This window comes from Brachycentrus maculatus, unplaced genomic scaffold, assembly GCF_059751285.1.
Source record: "Brachycentrus maculatus isolate JH-2025_06_01 unplaced genomic scaffold, ASM5975128v1 h1tg000518l, whole genome shotgun sequence".
In the NCBI taxonomy this organism is placed as follows: Eukaryota; Metazoa; Arthropoda; class Insecta; order Trichoptera; family Brachycentridae; genus Brachycentrus; species Brachycentrus maculatus.
The window spans coordinates 261,724-276,599 of record NW_028281264.1 but is presented as its reverse complement, the minus strand read 5'-3'; the positions used below and the strand labels follow the sequence as shown (position 1 = coordinate 276,599).

Below are 14,876 nucleotides of genomic sequence, written 5' to 3'. Positions count from 1 at the left end.
CACTTTCTCGTGTACGACTACGATTAATATAAATTTTTCACTTATAAACTTTTATACAATCTCACTATTAACTATTTTCCATTATTTTTTTGAAGAATAAATATGAAAATATTCATTGTGTGATTCCCGGGGTAGGGAAATAGCTTGCCAGATACAGATCACTCGCAGGCTCCTGCTGCGCAAAATGATAGCATTCTGCGAGATTACATCGGCAAGAACATAACGGCTCATGCAACCCCAGGGTGTGCGCTTTTGATAATATTATTATAGTATGTGGTAAATATTCCTATTGCGTATGGATATATCCCACGATCCTTTCATTTAATTTAAAATAAAATCAACACATCTCTACAATTATCATATCGATGGCCCCTACGTAAAGTACTCTATCTGCAAATCTGTTACTTTACAGGAGAGAGCTTAGAAGATTTTTTACAACGAATTATCTTTTATTAATTAACGGTTTTATCTGAAATTCTAAACTAGTATTATTCATTTAAAAACACGATAAAATAATGTATTAAGTAGTTTTAAAACTTTATGCTTTGTCAAAATTAAGTAGTTAGCGTTTTAGGAAGGAGTTCAGTTCTTTTCGAAAATTCCATGTAGATAGCGTCTTATACGCCTGAAAACCAGGCGTAATTTATTTTATATTTTTTGTTTGTTTGTTTGTTTGTTTGTTTGTTTATATTTGTAGATAACGGTCAGTTGATATTATATTACTTCCAATTATTACTTTAATTTTGGTTATCTCTAAAAATTTTAAAAATTAATAAATGAGTGTTTGTATATTTGTCTGTTTATCCTCTATAGACTGCTATACTATTCAACCGATTGCGATGAAACTTGCAAGAGTTATTGTGTACATGCTCGCGGTGGTTTATGTAAACGGGAGCAAAAACGTGAACGGGAACTGAAATATGCGTACAACTATTTTCACATCATGAGAGATTTCTTTTATTATTTATTGATTCGGCATTAACTTCGTGAAATGACATGATTTAAAAAAAATTGAACACTTGTATAATACCTACTACTTAATGAGTTTTATTTCACAACACACGACTAGTTTGGAAAACTAACATATGTTGTCATCTACAGGTGAAAAGTGAAAACTGTTTGCTTTTAACCTGTAGATGAAAACATCTGTTAGTTTTCGAAACTAGTCGTGTGTAATGAAATAAAACTCATTAAGTGGTATTATACAAGTGTTTAATTTTTTTTGGAGTTTTCGTTTTGACATTTGGTAACACAGAAGAATTAACGTTTAACTTCATTAAACGTTTATTTCTCAGGTTTTTAGTTCCAAATTCAATTTTTTTTAAATGTGTCCCGTTCGATACATTTGATTATGCATACCTATAACGTTTAACCTAGGTAGGCATAATTTATTAATACGTTTAACTAGTAGACCGTTTTTTTTAATTGAATTTGGAACCAAATATATCTAAAGCAAACGAAGCGAGATTCTTCTGTTAATCAACAGTCAAAATACCTTAAGTAAGGTGAGAAGGTTCTAGGGCAAACAAATAATAATGTGTGCAAAATACTTCTAGGAAAAGGTGAGTGATTCTTCGGTAACTGAGAAATATAATTTTTTTGTTTTATATATTTTTCTTTTCCACATAACCAGACTGAGCCGCAGCAACGCGTGCCCGCGTACAGCTAGTATTAAAATAAAAGAATGGCATTACTAAACACGAGCGCTTTACGTGAACATTTACTTCCAGTAGTGATTTTATTAAAGCTTTCGTTAGATGTCCACACGCATTTCATCCAACATTTTGACGCATATTCATATAAATATGTATTAATGTGTAATTGAGATACGCATATTCTTTAGATATATTTAAATTAATAATTACGATATTACAAATACTTAATAGGGATACGATAATAAATTAAAGTTATCCTGAATCCTGAAGTATATAATTAGTCCGGTACTGAATAGGCACTCGTAGGTACGCTGGGAATACTTAATGAAACCGTTAAGAAATATCTTCGTAAAAAAATATCAAGTCATTATGAATGGAGAGATTGGATATCATAATTAAAACTTTATATGTCATGGCTAAATAAATTTTTAAAATACTTCATTGAATCGTTTAATAAAACGAAAATGTCTTAGGAGTGCAAATGAATAACGATTATATTTATTTTATTTTTTGGGACCACATACAAGTGCTTGTGTACTTCAGCCGGTGATGGAAGCTCGTTAGTTTACATCATAATTGCAGTAAAAAATAAGCCCCAACAAGAAACTCGTAATCATAAGAAACTATTAGGATGTTTGATTGGACCGCCAACTAAACATAATCTCTGAATATCTCTCTAAACAAAGTTAAGTACACTAATATGTTTGTAAATATGCGAGTATATCTAATATTTTCGAAAGACTCGTACGGTTCATAATATTACTTTGTGTGACATCACATCCATTAATCTCTTGTCACATTAGAAAACGTTCTGTACTGTTGACATAGAGCTTTACACTATCAATGTTGAGTATGTTTTATGTGTTTACACTTGTTAGTGCGGTAAGGATTAAGATGCCCATATTTCCATATATCAGGTTGTTGCACCTCATATGCCGGGTTGTGTATAAGTTGAATCTTTTTGATTACTTATTCTACAAAGCGGTCGCTATTTGCGTTAACAACACTCTGACGGCTTCAAATTATTGTTTTTTTTTTTAATCCATATTTTTATCCATATTTTTTTTGTTGACTTGATGTCAAGAAATAATACGTTATATCTTTGATCGACGGAGTTTATTGGAATCGTTTAATTTGTATAGTACCCATGTATATATTTTTTTTCAGCTCACCGATTTCAGCCGGGTCAGTATTTATAGTGACAGGGTTTACACGAAACTTGTATGCATCATACACCCGTATATCCTACCGCTGCTGTCGAGGTACGCTCAACTTCCACTGGTGCAAGGCGTTTGTCCACGTGGTTTATATCGCTCATTCATTTCAACAACGTCATAAATCAAAAATCGTCAATATTCAATTGTGCATGTTTTCGGAATGCCCAGAAAATGTATTATATCCCAGCAAAAGCGGCATATTTTTAACTTAATATTTACCCTTTACAGGGCAGAAAGTTTTGTTTTTGCATTTTAAAGAAAAGGTATTGTTTTTTTAATATACTAAATATTTTTCATATGGAGAAAAAACATTCAGGTTTTACATAAAAATATAAGTTTCATAGTAAAAAGTTCAATTAGTGGCATGATATTTATTTTTAATACATTTTATTATATATTTAAACTTTAAAAACGATCTCCTGAAAAATCAACGATTTTGATTTATGACGCTGTTGAAAGGAGTGAGCGATATGTGGAAATCGAAATTCCTCTGCACTTGCCGTTCGTCCGATGTCCCGTTAATTTCTCGGGTAGCTACTGCTGAATTCGTATCTTTTAATTGAAATGAGGTGACCCGAGTATCCCTTGTCGAAAGGGTTTCTGCGAAAGACAGAGGCATAGATATATTGACCTTCCAGGAAATAAGACAGGAACTTATCCAATCTTTCAAATACAAAGTCATTAGGGCGACATGTAAACGTGTTTTTCACAAATAACTAACTTTTAACGACTGACCGAAAATACGGCATTTGATGTGCAGCACTTGGATTTTAACCGCAGATGCAGGCACAGTTATCTGCCGAAACACGGATACTGTACATGTGTATACATATCGCTCACTCCTTTCAAGAACGTCATAAATAAAAAAACCTGATTTTTTCAGAAAAACGTTTTTAAAGTTTAAAAATATAATACAATTTTTTAAAAGTAAATATCAAGCCACTTATTGAAGTTTTTACTGTGCAACAGATCTTTTTAGGTTAAACCTGAAGGTTTTTTCTACATTTGAAAAATAACTTGTTTATTTAAAAAAAAATTAAACAATACCTTTTCTTGAAAATGCAAAAACAACACTTTTTGCCCTGTAGCGGGTAAATATTATGTTAAAAATATGCTTCTTTCACTGGGATATAGTACATTTTCAGAGCATTCCGAAAACATGCACAACTGAAAATTGACGATTTTTGATTTATGACGTTCTTGAAAGGAGTGAGCGATATAATGCCTATAAACCTATAAACAAAGGATTAATAATAAATTGTTGCCCCAGATTACTTAATTACAACTAAATGTTAACCTAGTGATTAATTGGCTCATTATAACGGCTCTCACTCACCAACCAACCGAAAAAACTTAAACTTAAAGATTATCGTACGAATTTAAAATTGTACGAGTTGATATTTATTGAATCGCAAGGTTCGGCAAACCGGTGTTATAAAGTTTATAGCGAGACCGAGTTTATTTACTCTCGATGTAAGTCCTGACGACAAGAAATCAGTGAGATATAAAATGTTGCAATAAAGGCTATGGTTGACTTGCCGTGTCCGGTATCGTGATTTACTTTAAATTTCAACTATTGTGAATTCAACTCTCGCAATACTTTAGAGCGGCGATTGTTTTTGCGACTGAAGAAAACGTCAATTCTTCAATCATTATCAACGCGTTACTGGTAACAAAACATAGTACCATATTCAATAAATATTATTATTGTTACCATGAAGCATATAAATATCGCGAGATATCGGTGATCATACGGTATGGAAAAAGGTAAAACTTTACCATATACACGTGTATTAATGCTGGACGCACATTTTCATGATGTTGTCGACATTAAAATCAGGATAATTCGAATGCGAATGTAAACAAATATATAGATTTGAATAAATAAAGAAAATAATATGACGCTATCCATACAAGACACATATAATACCCTTTACCCGTTTACACAATATAAACTATTGTTAGTTTTAGCAGAAAGTTAATTGCCATATACTAAATTTCATAGTGAAAATGCAAGGGTTGAACATGTGTAGTACGTATATATAAAGTGGTTAGTTGCAATGTTTAACGTAATTGTAAAAAAAACTCCATCCCAATGAAAGAAAACCGTTTTTTTTTAAAATCGTGAATCTATTATAGAATGGAAAGGGGATGAATGGTGTAGGAGTCTATAAAATATGGTAACACGTTAAATGAAGTGGTAAAAATGTGTAAGAATGAAGATGCTAACTGAAAAAACAATGTTCGAATTGTCAAAATTAAAATGTGGGTGTAACCCTGAAATGAATATACGAAGTAAGATGAACTCGTGAGGCAACAGTTGAAGAGCCCTGGTACAGTTACCGAGCGCGAACCAACTGGTCTGGCGCAATGTCTTTAGTCAAATGTCAACAGAACAATTCGGCAAGGAAGCGCAGTAAACTGGAGTCGGTAACTCTCTCATCGATCGACCCTCTACCTGTCACGACGGTTTAACTTCAGACTTGCATACAGCGAGTGAAATGGGCGAGAAATAGTCACAAGATGCGAGGGGCGGGCCTTAGGGGCAACTGATCACTCGCGGTCCCGCCGTATCGCGGCCGGGAATCACTGGACCCGGGCTCATTGTCCATGCACACGTAGCAGTTCCGCATCGGAACCGATCATCCCGCGGTATTGTGGTTTGGACGCGGAATCCCGGCAAAGGTGTTCTGATAGGTGTGCGCAGAGCGCTGTGCGCAGGCCGACTGCCAGACCGGTCCTCGGGAAGTCGGCATCTCGGACCATTTCGTTTTCCCATACCTCGGTACCTACTACTACTGCCTACCTCTCCGTTACCGAGCATCCCACCTGATCTGGCTTTATACGGCGCGAGATTGGAAAAGTACTTTAGAAGAGAAGTGGACGCCATTCCACGCCAGGTACGAGCGGATGAAAGCGACAGTTGAGCCTTCAATCGGAATATTGCAGCAGAATTTATCGTTTACAAGCTAAATAAACAGATGCGCCAACCCCACGTGACTTCTAAACTGCGCTTAGTAGATAACAAATTTGAAAAATCGCGCAAAAATCAAATGTTGATTCCCGACACATTGCGAATTTTCTGGTAAAACCAAAGGTCAGTTTACGTGAAAAGAAAAAAAACTAACCGACCATCACGCCGCTTCATCACAGGGGCAGAGAGAATAGAACGCCACATCAATCTGTATTTGCAGACAATCTTCGCCTTTTCCACATTCATGTATCTCTTCATACGTACCCGACGATTTTTCCAACTCCTGACCTGACTACGCCTAAGTACATATTTGAAATACTAAGCCTTCCCATGACGATGCTGCGCTTCTTGCCGATAGTAGAGAAGATCCACAGGAGCTGGTGTCAAATGAGTATATAATGTGTTTAAGGAAAGCGATTTGTAGGTGAATGTTGCCGAATCCAAAGCCTTTTGGATTTGTCAAAATTCATCAACAAATTTTCAAATGACTTTTGACAGAGATGAATGTAGAACGAATGAAAAACAGAAGTAAATAAAGAAATTTTGAAAAACATATGATTTCATGAATTTGGAAAATATGTTTTCTAGGGATGGAAAGATTGATAATGATATAGAAAGGATAGTGAATCTGGAAACACGATTTAATGGTGTACTGAATTCAGTTATAGCAAATAAAATCCCCATCAACAAAAGCTAAACTAGCAGTGCACAATGGAGTTGGTAAAAGAAGGAGTAAAGTAAACGAATGCAGTCGGAATGCGTTCTCTCAAACGAATGTGTGGTAAAACGTTGTATGATTGATGTTCGGATTGTGATATAAGGAAAGAATGCATGGCTGAGATAAGCATTATCGATAAAATTAATAAAGGTATGTTGAGATGGTTTAGGCATGTGATTCGAATAAGTGAATAAAGAAAAGTAAAACAAATTTATGAGGCGGACGTGGTTGGTAATAAAAGCAGTGGACGACCGAAGAAAACGTGGCATACATTCATCAAAATTATTAATAGACTTAGGTGCACAAAAAATATCGAAATAATACAAAATTAATGATATAAAGACGAATTATAATGACAAAGACGAAACGAAATAAGGGAGGGGGTTAAAAATGGCAGTGTACATGGTTAAATGAATATTGGAACAATTCGTTTTGTTTAAATGAAGATTTTTTATTGATTTATTTCATAGACACATACATTTTTTTAACTATTTGTATTACGGCTCTTTAGGCATGGCCCGTGTTGAGTTGAAATACTTATGCTAATACAATTTTTTTATTTATTATTATTTGTTTTTTTTCCTTATTAGATACAAAATAGATTTATATTATCCACTGACACTTCGTGATGGAATTGCATTTTTAATATATTATTAGATTAAAACCAATATTTTTAGCTTTTCCACTTTATTTTTATTTGACCAGCGACCGGGTTTCGTCGTTACGACGTCGTTATGTCGGTAACGACGAAACCCGGTCGCTGGTCAAATAAAAATAAAGTGGAAAAGCTAAAAATATTGGTTTTAATCTAATAATATATTACATACAAAAGGTACAATAAAAATTCACAGTATGAAGGTTTTACAATAAAATAATTACACTTGGACTTTAATTAATTCACTTTCTGCCTTGTCCCTTCCAACGAGAAGCAACCATCGACAGACACTCTTTTCTTAAAGACATGATCACTACTGGAATTATTAATTCTCAATTTTTACTTAAGGTATTGAGTTTTTATTTTATAACACGTTTTAACATCGCTTTATTATATTTGGCGTGCTAAATAAGTATTATGTATGAAATATTTCAATCCGTTAGATGGAAATTGTATTACAAGATAGTCTTCTGAAAGGTTTCTTTCAAAAACGGCTTAAACCAAACAGTTGGATGTTTAACACGACTTGTTTACAAAATGTATTTTTCGTCTAAAGTCAAGAGTAGATAAATATGATTGACGTTGTGTACAGAAATTGTAATCTACAAATGGTATAGACAGTAATTAAGCGAGAAAAATAACATAAATACGACTCGCGGGGAGCTTTTAACCATGGACATATACAGTTCAAAGGAAATATTTTTCTTTATAAAATAAAAACAACTTTATTTTAACCACTTTTTATTGGTACACTTTTTCCAACCGGTTTCGACAAGAACCTTGTCATCATAAACCAGACTTCCATATTCTTCTTCATATTTGATGTGATGTCAAAAAATAATATTTATGTACTAATTCTAAAACATTGAAATACTCATAGTTAGGTAGTAGTTAATTATTGAAGGGTAATTAACTATAACCTAACTATGAGTATTTTAATGTTTTTGAATTAGTACATAAACGCTGATGATGAGAAGGTTCTTGTCGAAACCGGTCGGATAAAGTGTACCAATAAAAAGTGGTTAAAACAAAGTTGTTTTATTTTATAAAGTTTATAAAATGTGCCACAGAGTATCTGCGAAAAACATTCAAGAAATAATTTTCGATTAACTAGACCACACATACCATCCTCGCGCCATTTCTGAATATTATTATAGATTATAATCATGATAATTCCAGCAGACTCGTTACAAACGAAGTTATAAAAGAAAACTGGATATGTTGTGTAAAAAAGGAGTCACATTTCAGATAACCGAAGTATAACTAATATGCAATTTTATTATCATTTTAAGGTAAGTAATAAATTGTGCTGAATATACATTAAAGGGTACAATTATATAACTACTCACTAATCCACGGAAATAAGATGAAAATACAATTAAAGAAAAGGTCGCGATAATTATTGTTAGTAAAAATAGAACAAACGCACCACGAATTCAACAAGATATTCCGTATTGCTTTGCAGTAGAATTATTCGTATTAATAAAGCGACAGAATGTTAAAAAGTAATTATCAATTGTGAACACGTATTCAGAATGTACGTGATACCCTTTTTCATAAACTTTTGCAAAAACGCTTCACGAATGTGGTAATTTTATCGATCGCGGTATGAACGAGAAACTCATCCTGACGGTATTATATTTGTCCCGTATAACAATGTGTGTAGATAACATTGTCAGTTCGATAAGATTCAAAGGAATAATGTAGTCTAAAGATTGACCTATGCGACCTTGAATTACCACGAAACGTAGTATTTTTTTTTATAGATATTTATTATTGGGGCACGAGATCCCAAAATTAGAAGTTCGCAGCGTTGCTCCCACTGACTGAACGTACGCAATGCCGAAACGAGAACACGTCTATGTCATCCATATGTTATCACTTCAACAACAAGTATATAGTAATAATAAAAATTCAAACATAGATATAAAAATAATTACATGTATCTTTGAAATTTTCAACAAAGAATCCATTCTTATTGAAACCAGCTGTTTCTCTGTAACATAATTTTCAAAAGGGATTACCAGATTTACAGCATGTTACGTTCAAAATCGCTAATTGATACTTTACGGTAGTAATGGTATTTTAAAATATATTGTAATTTATATACCAACTTGCAGATAAATAATAAAAATATACACATGTAGGTACATATTATGTACGACTTTGGCAAAAAAGGTAAGTAAATATTTGCATATGATATAACGATATGTACTTAATAACGATAGTAAAGTTATTTCCACATTATTAGAGAACGCGCCCTTTTGTAAGATTCAAGTAGATAGCAGTTTTAACAAAATAAATATTGGATAGTAAAATGTATACTAGTTAAGGTATAAAAACGCAAAGCTAACATGGATCGTAGGTGTTCGATAGATTGTCTACCTTCCTAAAAAGGTGACTAATCCAAAAAAGTCGTAGTTGTCCGTTTTTCCTACCTACCATTTATTTTCTATTTCCTTTTCCATATTTATGTAATGTCCTTCACATTCGTCATCAGCGCAGAACTTGCCTTCATATATTCAATTACCAAGTTAACACCGCGTCGATTGAAAACGATGACCTATGCACCAACTTGGTGGGAATAGGAAATGAAGAAGACCACTTATTGATGTGCCGTTCCCGGAAATACTTTCTTCAAGTTCCTGGAAACATTTCCGATTCGACGGTAGACACATTATTATGACGATCTGTGGATACCGAGAATACAGAAATGGGCGATCGTAGTACTTAATAGACGGTCAATTTTTATCCCGCCCGGTACTAATTTCACTAAAAGTGTTACGCAACATAATCGTGCCTTCAACTGAGTTATGTCTAACTTGCACTATGTCCAAATTGACAGTACATCGATGTGATGTGCCCAGTGTCCGTTACTAACAAGGAAATCGGAAGAAATAACGAGCGATCAGCACTTCGGGCTTGTATGGATAAATTAATTCACTAGCGGTAGACCCGATCGGAATTATTTAACCTCAACAATAAGTATGTAGTCGGACGCACCTACTGCTTTTCAACAATGACGAGTGGGCGAAAATTGAAAACCCTCCGGCGAGTTCGCCCACCGAGAGATTCAAAAATCTGACGCTAAAATGTTCGCGCCCAGAGCGAAATCACTTGACCGAACTGAAAAATTCAACCTTGTTAACATTATCAAGAAAGACATAATCTTACTGGTTGCCGTGTCCAAATTATTCGAGTCGAGTGTTTGCTTGTGCGTAAAAAAATAATGATTCCAGTCTATTTTCAGGCAATCATTCAATTTAAATACTCAATACGTTATATTTTATATAACGATAAATATTTTAAAAGATTATTTGTATTAGACAAAGGCACGCAGATAAAATATACCACGATACACTTATTTGTACGAACAAAACATGCGCTGAACGCTAAAAAAATCAAAATGTTGAAATTCTGAAAGGCGATTGGGTGTCGGCGATGCGGAAGTCTCAATGAATGCTGCAGGAAAGCTGCGAAAACAAAAGATTTTTTACATAATGCAAAATGATTGTCAGATTGAATAATATTTTAATTAATTTCGAGCAAATTCATTACTCAATAATGTGGCAGATATAAAAGAGATTAAAACAATTTACTTTTAAATGGGTCTTGTTAGTTAGCGATATATATGATATGAAGCAGTTTATGTTTTTTTTAAAACCCGTAAAGGAAATTTAACAATTTTGATTACGTGAGACAGTATATAATAGTACCCAAAGTTAAAACGTTAATAATAATAAGCCAATAATATTTTTGAACGAAATTGAGCCCCAAAGCGGACGAAGCAGTAATTTAAATTTAGCAAAACCAAAACACAACCATTTCCTTGATCAATAGTACCTATATAAAATTCGAGTGAATAAATTTTGAAGTGTGTTTAGATTTAAAAATATTTTGAATATTGAAAGCATTAACTTTGTGGATCATATTGATATATCATTTTGAGAAATAAAATGTGAGTGGATCAAAAAGCAAAGTATTTTTATTTTTCAAAATAAGATTTAAAAATGTTTATACTTAGTGGTTATTTTCCAGACGAATTGGTTGATAGTCTTATGCTTTGATCGGCTACAACTGTTAGTGATCTTGCCGGCTCGCAACCAGCGCACTAAATTTTGCGAGCGTGCCTTTGCTGTTGCGGACCGATGGCGTGAAATGCTCTTCCAACAGTAATTGGAAACAGCGAGAGTGCGATGATGAAAACGCATTTATTTGCTAAAATTATTTAAACAATCTCCTATAACCCTATTAAATTACAGTGAAGCGCCCTTGAGGTAGTATTTTAAGGAAATAAATAAAATAAAAAAATTAAATTATTATTATTAAAGATAATTACAATCAATCTTTTTTTATATACTAGAATTTCATTCATTCAATGATTGGTCATTTCAAATGTCTGAAAAACACAAATCACAAACAGGATACAGAAAAAAACATGTCTTTGATTTGTCAGGTCTTTTATTCTGTAATAGAAAAAGTCTACTCGATTATTTCGTTTCGTTGGTCAACTAACATAATAGCCGGAAACTGTAGGCTATACCGACGTGAGTAATATGATCGTCATTCAAATATTCCAAGTTTATAGCTACGATTGCCAAATCCACACTATTTACTTTACAAATACGACTTTTAACATTGAAAAGTAAAAATAATATGCACCTAGAAATTATACTCATTCCCTAAACCTACATTATATACTCGTATAAACTTAGAAATTTATGTATATTACAATAAAGTTTTTTTTTTCTTGAAAATATAATAAACATCTAAGTATATTTAGAAACGATTTTTGAGTTTTGATCGAGAGAAGTTATTCCCTAATAATCGAAACTATGAATTTTCACGTTAATACAAAGAAACAAGTTTTACTAAATAAATATAACGTGAAATATTCTATCCAAATGTATTATTATTATTATAACTAATTCGATTTACGGACAGTTTCATGGAGCGAAATAAGTTCGTAATACGAAGTCATACTCTAATGGATAATAAAGCGGACGACAGGAAAGAAATAATTATTTTTTTATTGAAATTCGGTGCGCAAATTGTGTTTGAAGGTTATCAAATGAGATGACACAAAATGCAGATATCATGTAGTCCGTGTCTGTGCCGTATCAACATTTGAGGTGTTGTTGATGCAACGTATTGTATTAATAATATATTTATCTACGAAGGCCAAGATGAAAGTTTATCATACCACTTTTAAAAACAACAAAGAATATTCGAATATATACGTATTATATATTTGGTATATACAAATATATATATATATATATATATATATATATATATATATATATATATATATATATATATATATATATATATATATATATATATATATATATATATATATATATATATATATATATATATATAGGTAAAATGTGTCTATCTATCTATCTATCTAGAGGATGTTCCATATTCCTTTTAAGGGGTGTTAGGTCACCTCATGACTCACAAAAAATGAAAATATGACCTCAGTAAAAGTGCCTTAGTTTTCGAGATATTTCCACATTTATACATTTTCCGAAAATCCACCCCTTAGATCAGTTTTTTTTATTTCACAATTCGAACATCATCGTCTAGCCGCCCGCACATTCAGTCTATTACTATAACTAGTAATATTAAAAATACGTTATATATAAAGACCACAAAACTGGCACTTTTAACAATGCATTGTTTCCATTAAAAAAACACGTTGGACGGATCTTCAGAACCAAATAGGAGAAAAACGTTTTTGGCCAAATATGTAACATAATACCCCGTAAAAAATAGCATAATCAATTGTGAAATGTGTTTCAAACCTAAATCAGTCGGCGTGTATCTAAAATACAAAAGATATAAGTACATAAGAGAAGAGGTGGCCGGTGACTGAAATTGCCAGCAGTAAATTTCGTGTGTGTGTGTGTGTGTGTGTGTGTGTGTATATATATATATATATACATATATATATACATATATATATATATATATATATATATATATATATATATATATATATATATATATATATATATATATATATATATATATATATATATATATATATATATATATATATATATATTGTAGTTATTATCAGACTCGGTTGATGGAATGAAAAACACGATATGACAGATTTAATACCGGGGAATAATCTCGGCTCAAGAGACATTTACGTTTGAAAGGAAACCGCAGCGCCATCTGCCGATGCCGAATGATACTTGACGGGCTAAACGAGAAAGAGCTTGATGCTGCATTTTTTTGAAATGAGGTTTGAGTACGCGCTTAAAAGAAGTCTGTCTGGCTGAGATTGGAAAAAGCCCAATAACGGTGTTTTATTTATTTAAAAATTAACAAACAGCGATACAAACCAGGAAAAATGCATTGGCATTGATAGTGCAAGGTCAGATACTGTGATAATACACGAAGCATTACATTTATGTGGTTTGTTGATGTAATCATTTATAATTTATTCACGGAAAGCAAAATAATGTTAGAATTGCTGTAAAAATGTTAAACATGTAGTAAATAATAACATATTAAATTTCATAACAATTTAATGTTGATATTACATTTATGAATTAAATTATAGACATAGGACTCTTTTCATTATGAGAGCACGGAATTTCCGTATTATCTTTTATGTGGTGCTGAATTGCAATCTCAATTAAATTAAAAAATTAATCCATAGTATTCCTCTTTGAAAAAACAATTATTCATTTGTCTTTTCTTAGTGTGATACTGCTTAATTTTTTTTCAGATTTCATGAATCTTGAACCTTGAATGAACGAATTTGAATACTTATTTTTGCATTCATAGTGCGGTGGTAAGCTTGGACGACTACCGTGCTATGATAGTCATTCAAAGCTAACCTCCGCATATATATACGGTTGTTATTATATTCATACAAATATATAAACAAACCAAGATAACACGGCGCCACTCAAACGCACTATCTTATAGATAATTGCGTGTAAGTGAGGGTTATAAAAATGTTCAAAAATATTTAAAATCGGAAACATTGAATTTATATTTTGAGTGTGTCAAAATACTAGTTCACAAATCTGGATTTTCTCCACATGGGAGTTATTTTTGCATTTTGACATCTCAACATAGATGAAGAAGAATATGGAAGTCTGGGTATTTACGGGGCATATGACTGGTTATGCTGGTTAAGTGATTACTTTACACAGGTGAAATATTCACCAATTCTACCCATAATTGACAAGCACACTACTAAAATTTTTGGAACTACATATATTGATCAATCTCGTGACACAGTACATAGTATGATTTCGCAACAGCCATAGATGCCATCTTGGTTCAACTATGTTGAGATGTCAAAATGATTCAATTTATAAATTACATACATCGATAAAAAATTAATTAATTTTTTGTTCAGGAGATGAGTACTTATTATGCGCTTTTCAGGTTTTCAGGCGATCAGCAAATGTCAAGTGTTTTGTCAACACAAGATATAGGTTACACTCTCTTTGCACAACAAAAATATGCGTAACGTAAATAGAAGTTTTCCACCGTTTTACGAGATTATACAAACGCGTCTGAGAGCTGCAATATATTCAGAACATATTATCACGTTGGCAGTCCGTTCGCTGCACTTGCCTAACTTATTTATAAATCGCGGAAACTTTTGAAACTATCATAA

The 14,876-nt window shown here is 32.5% G+C and overlaps 1 protein-coding gene across 6 annotated transcripts in view; it reads right to left on the bottom strand.

Annotated features, from left to right (window-relative positions):
• DIP2 (disco-interacting protein 2) overlaps positions 1 to 14,876 on the bottom strand; it is a 120,597-nt gene that overhangs the window by 68,567 nt on the left and 37,154 nt on the right. The window contains exon 1 of one of the 6 annotated variants that reach the window (XM_088272714.1): positions 5,331 to 5,600. The exons of 4 other annotated variants lie outside the window; for them this stretch is intronic. The gene's annotated coding sequence lies outside the window, so the exon portion shown is untranslated. Of the gene's footprint in view, positions 1 to 5,330; positions 5,601 to 14,876 lie in introns of those variants that run through there. One more of the 6 variants, XM_088272715.1, reaches the window with a different exon arrangement.